The sequence below is a fragment of the Urocampus carinirostris genome, chromosome 15 (genome assembly GCF_059441175.1).
Source record: "Urocampus carinirostris isolate Australia breed hairy pipefish chromosome 15, RoL_Ucar_1.0, whole genome shotgun sequence".
Taxonomy (NCBI): Eukaryota; Metazoa; Chordata; class Actinopteri; order Syngnathiformes; family Syngnathidae; genus Urocampus; species Urocampus carinirostris.
In genome coordinates, this window is record NC_142363.1 from 12,846,973 (window position 1) to 12,855,423 (window position 8,451).

The window sequence follows — 8,451 nt, forward strand, 5'->3', positions numbered from 1 at the left end:
ACGAAGAATTAAGAAACTAAATACTGTAGAAAATGCTGTTAGTCAGAGGTTCATGTGTACGTTTTTATTTCACTCTATTTCTCTCTCTCTCTCTCTATCTCCCTGTCTCTCTCACTGTCTTACTCTCTGTGTCCGCCTGTCTCCTTCCTTCTTTCTTTGTCTCTTTCGCTTTTTCCTTCTCTGACTCTCTATCTCTCTGTCTATGCAGCTGTCTGTCTTTTTCTCTCGTTGTCTCTCTCCTCTTCTTTTCTCTGTATCTCCTGTTTCTTTCTCTATCTCCCTGTCTGTCCATTTTCCACCTCTCTCTATTCCTCTCTCTATTTGTCATTTCTCTCTCTCTCACACAGGCAAACTCTCTCGCTCTCTCTATTTGTCTCTGTCGCTCTTTGTCTTTCTTTCTCTCTTTCTCCCTCTCTCAATATATCCCTCTTTCTCAATATATCCCTCTCTCTATATATTTTCTACGTACATCTTTGTCCTTTCTTCCTCTTTTTCTCTTCCCCTCTCTCTGTCTCTTTCTTATTCTCTCTCTCTTTCTCTATGTCTCTCAGTCTCTGTCTGTTTCGCTCCATCTCATGCTTCCAATGGGTACAGCCAGGGAAATGATGACTTTTTAATGCCCCAAGTTTTGCGAGCTAATGTTTTTTTTTAAATTCCACAAGCACTTTAGGTTGTGGCTGATTTTGAGAGTAAATTGTTCCCTATTTTGAGCCCCGCCTAACGTACTAACATGAAGTTATCATCCATATCAAACTCACACAGGCTCAAAGCCAGTAAACCTTTGTCTTAAGACGGGGACCTCAAACTATCAGAAGGCCGGCCTCAAATGGCCCACGTGCCGTGAGTTTAAAATCCCTGCTCTAATGGAATTTTACGTGAAGGAAATAAAGCCAACACATACTGATTTAATGACAAACTTTTGTTTTAGATGTAAAACGACTTCAAAAGCTGTACTAAACATCTTTATACTTATAGCAGGCCTTTTAATTGTAAGAAAAACCCAAAGAACATCCATCCATTATCTGCACCGCTTATCGTCAGTAGGCTCACGGGGGTGCTGGAGCCCATCCCAGCTATCTTCGGGCAGTGGGCAAGGGACACTCTGAACTGGTTGCCAGCCAATCGCAGGGCACAGAGACAGACAAGTCACTCGCTCATTCACACTTAGGGACAATTTGGACCAGCCAATTAACCTAACCTGCATGCTTTTGGAATGTGGGAGGAAACCGGGGTGCCCGGAGGAAGCACGGGGAGAACATGCAAACTCCACACAGGGGGTTCGATCTCATGACCTCAGAATTGTCCCGCTGTGCTGCCCGCTCAAAGAAAAACATTTTATATAATGTGAATATTAATAAAATAGCAACAAGATACAAACTTATAAAAAGAACAGCAACAACAGTATATTCTTCATATATCAGGGGTCTCAAACACGATTTACTTGGGCCACCGGAGCTACTGTCTGGGTGGTGTTGGGGCCAAATTGTACTTTCCACAAGAAAAGCTCTGATAAAAACATTCAACCAATTTCAAAAACCTTTCTTCTCAAAATAAGATAATTAAAAAACAACAACAACAAAACATTAAGTATAAGCATGAAAATAATAAATCAATACGTAATAAATTAATGAATAATTTTTGTGGGCCGCACTTACATTAGACTTTCGTACATAGGCCTGAAATTATCATCCTGCGGGCCACATTAGGCCAATGGGCTGAATATTAGAGCACTGTGATATATGACAATGTTTTTGTATGCGGTTCAACAGTAAAATGAAATGTTTGTGATCTCATTTGTCCAGGATGAAAAAGAAATAATCGACATTTATGGGATATGAATTAGGCAAATATTCACCTGATAAGAGGTTTATTTTTGGAAATATTTGTATTCTCAAATGTACTGTATTTTTCATGTGAAATACGAGAATTCCTTCTTCAGTTACAGGGCTTTTTTGTTTTCTTATTAGAATGCAATATACCAAAGATTGACTTTTCTGGTAAAAAAATAGCCTTACAGACAATTTCCTTAATTTTCAAGAATTTTTTTTCTCATTTTAGTTCAAATACAAATTAAAAAACCTAAAGTCAATCATTTTCAATTGAGCAAAATAGCACTGAATTCAACAAATTAACAAATATATTCTCTTATTTTCTTTGAAAACCAAAATAAAATGTGATTTTTATATAGTATTACGTATCAAAGCAGCAACATTTTAAGTATGTATGTATGTATGTATTCTCTATGTATGCATGTGTGTATGTATGTACGTATGCATTTTCTATGTATGTATGTATGTATGTATGTACATTGTATTCTCTATGTATGTTTGTATGTATGTATGTATGTATGTACGTTGTATTCTCTATGTATGCATGTATTTTCTATGTATGTTTGTATGTATGTATTCTCTATGTATGCATGTATTCTCTGTGTATGTATGTATGTATGTATGTATGTATGTATGTATGTATGTATGTATGTACGTATGTATGTATGTATGTACGTTGTATTCTCTATGTATGCATGTATGTATGTATACTGTATATATATATATATATATATATATATATATATATATATATATATATACACAGTGTTCATTTTACCTTTGAAAAGTGATGGGTCCTGGGGACTCGCATGCCCAAAAATCTATGGGTCCCCAAAATTTTGTGTTATCGAGGTTGAAATTGTAAATCGGCGACAAATATAAAATATAAATCTATTGTCATTCAATTTTAATCATCACACTTAATTGGTTATACAAAGCAGTTATCACTTCAGATTTTTCAGTTCTCAAAAATATTGTACATTATACAAAATAATATTGCTGAAATATTAGTCTATATATTCATGCAGTTTTAATCACTTCAGATTTTTCATTTCATATATTCTTCGTGGTTTGCTCTCCCACCACAGTTGTAATGCTTTCTCAAGGTCCAATTGTTCTGTAAGATGCGCCTTAATAAGCTGGTGTTGTTGTGTTGCTGGGTGCACGCGTCACAGAACATGTATCCTCCATTATCATGCTCCTCATAGCATAACCAGGAATATAATTTAGTCCATTTTTGCAGAAAAGTCATTTTCTTGCTCGGAGTATTCTTTTATTTTCTTTCGTCAAATCGTTTGCTTCAACGCACGTGTTTTCCTTGCCTTTGCGGTCTTCTGAAGAATTTCTCTGCCGTTTTTTTCGAGCCGGAATTATTGCCGTTGTTACCACTTTCTGTATTATGTTTCGACTTATTACTGACATTGAAGAAATTACCAATTTTTTGTTGATTTGCACCTAATACCAACTGTTTTTCCGGAGGCATACTTCTCTTTCACTCGACAACCGCCACAACAATGACGTAATATCGAAGCAACGAGATCTCGTTTACCGAGATCGGCGCGAGACCATAACAACAATGGCGGATCTGTCTGACGAAAAGTTTGGAGTGCGGTAAATCATTGTTAATAAAAAAAGTAATCGGGGAATAATGACAATTTTGTGTCAAAAAAAAGTTGCGTCCCGGGGACGCACGTTGATTTGACTCCATGCGTCCCCAGCAAAAATGATGCGTCTAGGACGCAGGGACGCGGGCAAACGAGAACACTGTATATATATATATCTCATCTCATCTCATCTCATTAGCCGTACCGCTTATCCTCATTAGGGTCGCGGGGGGGGGCTGGAGCCCATCTCAGCCATCTCCGGGCAGTAGGCAGGGGACACCCTGAACTGGTTGCCAGCCAATCGCAGGGCACACAGGGACAGACAACTCCTTCGCTCATTCACACCTAGGGACAATTTGGACCGGCCAATTCACCTGAAATGCATGTTTTTGGAACGTGGGAGGAAACCGGAGTGCCCGGAGGAAACCCACGCAAGCACGGGGAGAACATACAAACTCCGCACAGGAAGTCTGGAGCTGGATTTGAACCCACGACAGGTTCCCATGACATGAACTGTGCCGCACAATAATAATAATAATGATAATTTCCTTTGTATTGTCATTCTTTGTAACAATGTACACAGAACGAAATGTCGATACACCTGACCCGTTGTAGCGAGCCGATGCAGCCGCAGCCAACAGAGGGCGCCAGCGCTAACCACTGCGCTGCCGTGCTGCCGTGTATATATATATATATATATATATATATATATATATATATAATTGTTTTCTAGCATTGTGTGTGAGAGGGACTGAGTTGTATTTCTGTTGGTGGACAGCTAGAGTTAAAAAAGGTACCAAAAATAACATTCAAAGTCTTGGGCCTATACAACAGTTCATTATAAAGAACATATTTCTCTTACGTTGCAGAGACTTTATTTGTCTTTATGAAATTTTTACGCCCTCATTTGTGTTTCCCTTTTACATCTGTTTTACCATCTTTTAAGGCTCACTCATGAATGTCTTCAATTACTTGGACGGACTCTGCTTGCGTTTAATGATAATACCTCACGATAAGACCTGTTCTGCTGCTTTGCCTTGCCTCCTCCCGAAAGCCGAGCTGCAGATAATGGGTGTTGTCATCCTGAGGAATGCTTTTATTAAAACCGTCCTGGAAGTACAGAGCAGTTGAATTCAATATAAAAGTGAAGCCACACAGTACAGATCATTAGTAGGACATCATTCTTCAAGATACAAACAATAGCTCGAATGACGCAAAAAGCAAGGAGTACTATAGAGTATCGTCAGTTATATTATCTAATGCTTTTATTTGACAAAGCACATCCCTTTACATCGAAACACAAAGATTATCACATAGAACATTTGAGATTAAATTGTTTTTGGATCGAGCTTGTAGCTACAAATTTTCATATCTCGAATGAATTTCACCTGTAAAAAATAACATAAATTCAATTAATCCGTTCCCAGCCATCCAAAATCTTCACAGTTAACCCTGTTGGGAATTAAATATCAAAATGTACCATTTACCAAATTGTTCGAATTAGATATCTGACTCCATTAACCAAACACAACCTACATTCACCCAACAATGCGCGCTCATTTCTTGATGGAAAAGATGAACAATAAAGTCGACATTTTCACACGGGGGCAGATATAATTTCATGATCAATTTAACTAAGTGCACTCCATCGAAAACAGCCGAATTAGTGACGTTGGAGTCTCTGGGAAGCCCTTTTCTGAAGTCCCCTTGCTGTTTTTTCTCCTTGGCCCACGTCTCCCTGCAAGATGGTTAGCCGGCTTCTCCCATGAGCGTGCCAAGGAAGCCCAACGTGGGGCTTCTCAAAACAACGCCGAGTGTTTCTACGTCATCAGGGCCTTGTTCTCAAAACAACGCTTGCCGTCCTCTGTCAGGGTCCTGTTATCAAAATTCCCTAGTCAAAATATTCTGCATTTGGAACAGCGTGACCTGTCATTGAACTAAAGCCCAGTCAGTGAATATCTTGCATTAAACTCAATGAATGTAACTTGTATTCAATCGTATAAAATCCTTTATAGTCAAATGTATAAAATCCTTCAACCCTAAATAGCTAATAAACCCATGATCCTGATCACTAAAAACAAACTCAAATAGTCAGTAAACATAAAAATTGAGGACTAAGTTGAATAAGATCATTAACAAAATAAAACATGAGTTTAATATTAACGGAGGCGTATGTATGGTGTTGGAGGACAGAGGGAGGTAAGGTATGTGCTTGAGGAGTGAAGGAGCACAGGAGATGATAAATTATATAAAATACTAAAACACAACACAAGAACGCCGTATCAAGTATGTATAGCGGGAAAAGCATGTGCTAACCGGGGCGAGCTGATGCAGGCAGTGAGCTAGTGGTAACGTCAGGAAATTATTGAGGCTTGGATATTCTCTTGTATGTCGGGGAAGATTTTTTCTTTAAAGACATTTCGTATCTTGAATTTCTCGCAACAAGAGTAGCCCGTATGTAAATGGGCCATTGTCCTATCAATAAAAATGTAAAGTATGACCTAATTAGTGAACAATGGTGACTTGTGGTAATTTTTTAGTAACTTTGGCCGACATTTATTAGCTAGTCAGAGAAGCAAGAGCAAAGAGGAACTAAACAAGAGGCATTTCAAGAATACCACCGTGCTGACCTTGGCTGTGAAAGGTTAGCCACCCCCGACAAGTGGCATTATCCCATCTATGGCTTCAAACTCCTTCACTTCTGACTATCTGTGGCAGAAAGTTGATAATGAAAACATGTCCACCTCTTCTAAGATGCTCTATAAAAAACATCTGAGGCGCCGCCGCGAGCGGCAGCCTTTCCAGCGGCTCCGTGTTATTTAGCTCTTTTTGTGATTTATTGTTTTAATTGTATGCTTCTATCCTCTGTGTTTTTAGTCCCGTTTGACAACTACACTTTGGATTACTTTCTATCCTATCGTTATGGGTTTTAACGCACAAAAATGCGTTTATTCGAGGAATCAACTCCTTGCCCTGAAGAATTCTCGTGCCCGCGTGATGAGGGGGCCCTATCGTGGCTGCAGAGCCGGAGCTAAGGTAAAGGCTAAGCGGCTAGCGGCGTTATAAGCCTTCAGTACCGTCCGTAATCATCGTAAATGTGAACTCTACCAAATAAGACTGACGAACTGGCTGTGCTGGTGAAAAACATCAAAGCGTGCAGTTCGCTGTGTTTTACTGAAACGTGGCTCACGTCTAGCATCCCGGATGCTGTTAGGGCAGACAGAGACACAAAAGACACAAAAGCCTGCGGGAAGCGGAGAGGAGGTGGACTTGCTATCTACGTGATCACGAGGTGGTGTAACCCTGGGTACAAAGATTTCCATCTGCTGCAGAGACGTCGAACTTTTGGCCTAGCATGTGACGTCATCCACTCCGCTGTTGCTAAACTACAACACAGCACCCCGAGGCCATCCTGTTAATCTGTTAAAAAACAACCAAAGGATACTGCTGGAAGTGTGAATTTCCCTACGGGGATGAATAAAGTATCTATCTATCTATCTATCTATCTATCTATCTATCTATCTATCTATCTATCTATCTATCTATCTATCTATCGATCTATCGATCTATCGATCTATCGATCGATCTATAAATAGTGTACATGCGTGGAAAAAAAAGAAAAAAGTTTACTAACTTGATTGCGTGTTAATTAAAAAAAATCATATCATTTAGCAATCATAGTGAAGAAGAGTCATCAACACAGCCCTTAAAATCGTCGGCTGCTCCCTGCCCATTCTGAAGTACATTGCCGCCTTGCAGTACAAAAGTAGAGCCAACAAGATTTTAAAGGACTCCTCACATCCCAGCCAACACCTCCTGGAAGGCTCTATCGTAGGTACCACGGGTCCTTTAAAACAAGGACTACAAGGCGGAGACACTGCTCTTCCCCAGGGCCATCACCATCTTAAACAAGTGCACAAGACTGAATAAAAAACGACCCATGTATCTTGCCTTTGTATAAAAAAATGTGTATTCATATCTTATTTCTCGACTTATTTTGGAATCCTGTTGCTTCCAAATGTTACTGCACGACTTTTTTATTGCACTATTGTTCTGGTGCACTTACGACTCAGAAGTACAACTGTATTTATTGTCATTGATTACAAAGAGATTAGGCATAGCACTTTAGGATAAACACGTAATAAAGACCTAAAATATAAAAATAGGAATTTAAGATTAAAAGAATGTCAGGCTAATAGACAAAACTTTTAACAAGGTAGTGCTTTGTGACTGGCCCAAGTTGTAAGTACATTATATCAAGTCAAGTTATGATTATTTGTATAGCCCCTTATTCACAATAGGACTCAAAGGACTGCACAGGATTACAATCACACCATCGCCTGATCTTAAACCAACATGCAGGCAAGGAAAAACTCAAAAACCTCAGCATGAGGAAAATAAGAAACCTTGAGAAGGGGCCTCACAAGTGGTCATCCCCCTTCCAGGATGACCAGGGTGCAACAGATTTAGCATTGGGTGACGATATACAAAACATATTGATACGAATAAAAACATAAGTAATATATAAAAATTTGTCTTGAGCTTGTAAAAATGTTCTATAAGTTACATAACCGAAACTGCTTCCCATCTATGCCGGCTGGTCGTTGCAGATGTTGGCAATCTCCAGTTTTCCAGTATTACCTTGTAAATAGTTTTGAATATTTATCCTGACACGTCTGAACTCCATTTTCTCGTATAAGCCTTTATTACATGCTTATCCTGGAATGCCACGTCTGATCTTGTTGTCAACAATTTCCACTGCGTTTATCAAATGACAATATTTCTATTCTCTTCACAGTATTGTATTGTTTGGTTGGTTGGTTGGTTGGTTGGTTGGTTGGTTGGTTGGTTGGTCGGTTGTTTGTTTGGATTGCTTAATTACGAAGGTCATTGGGGTAACATTTCCCGTGGTGTATCTTGGGCAAGTACAGCCTGGTGGAGCCCATCCCTCTCCAGGCCAACACACAAATACAAACAGGCTCTAATGCTATAATCTAAACAAACTTTCATTAGTGGTA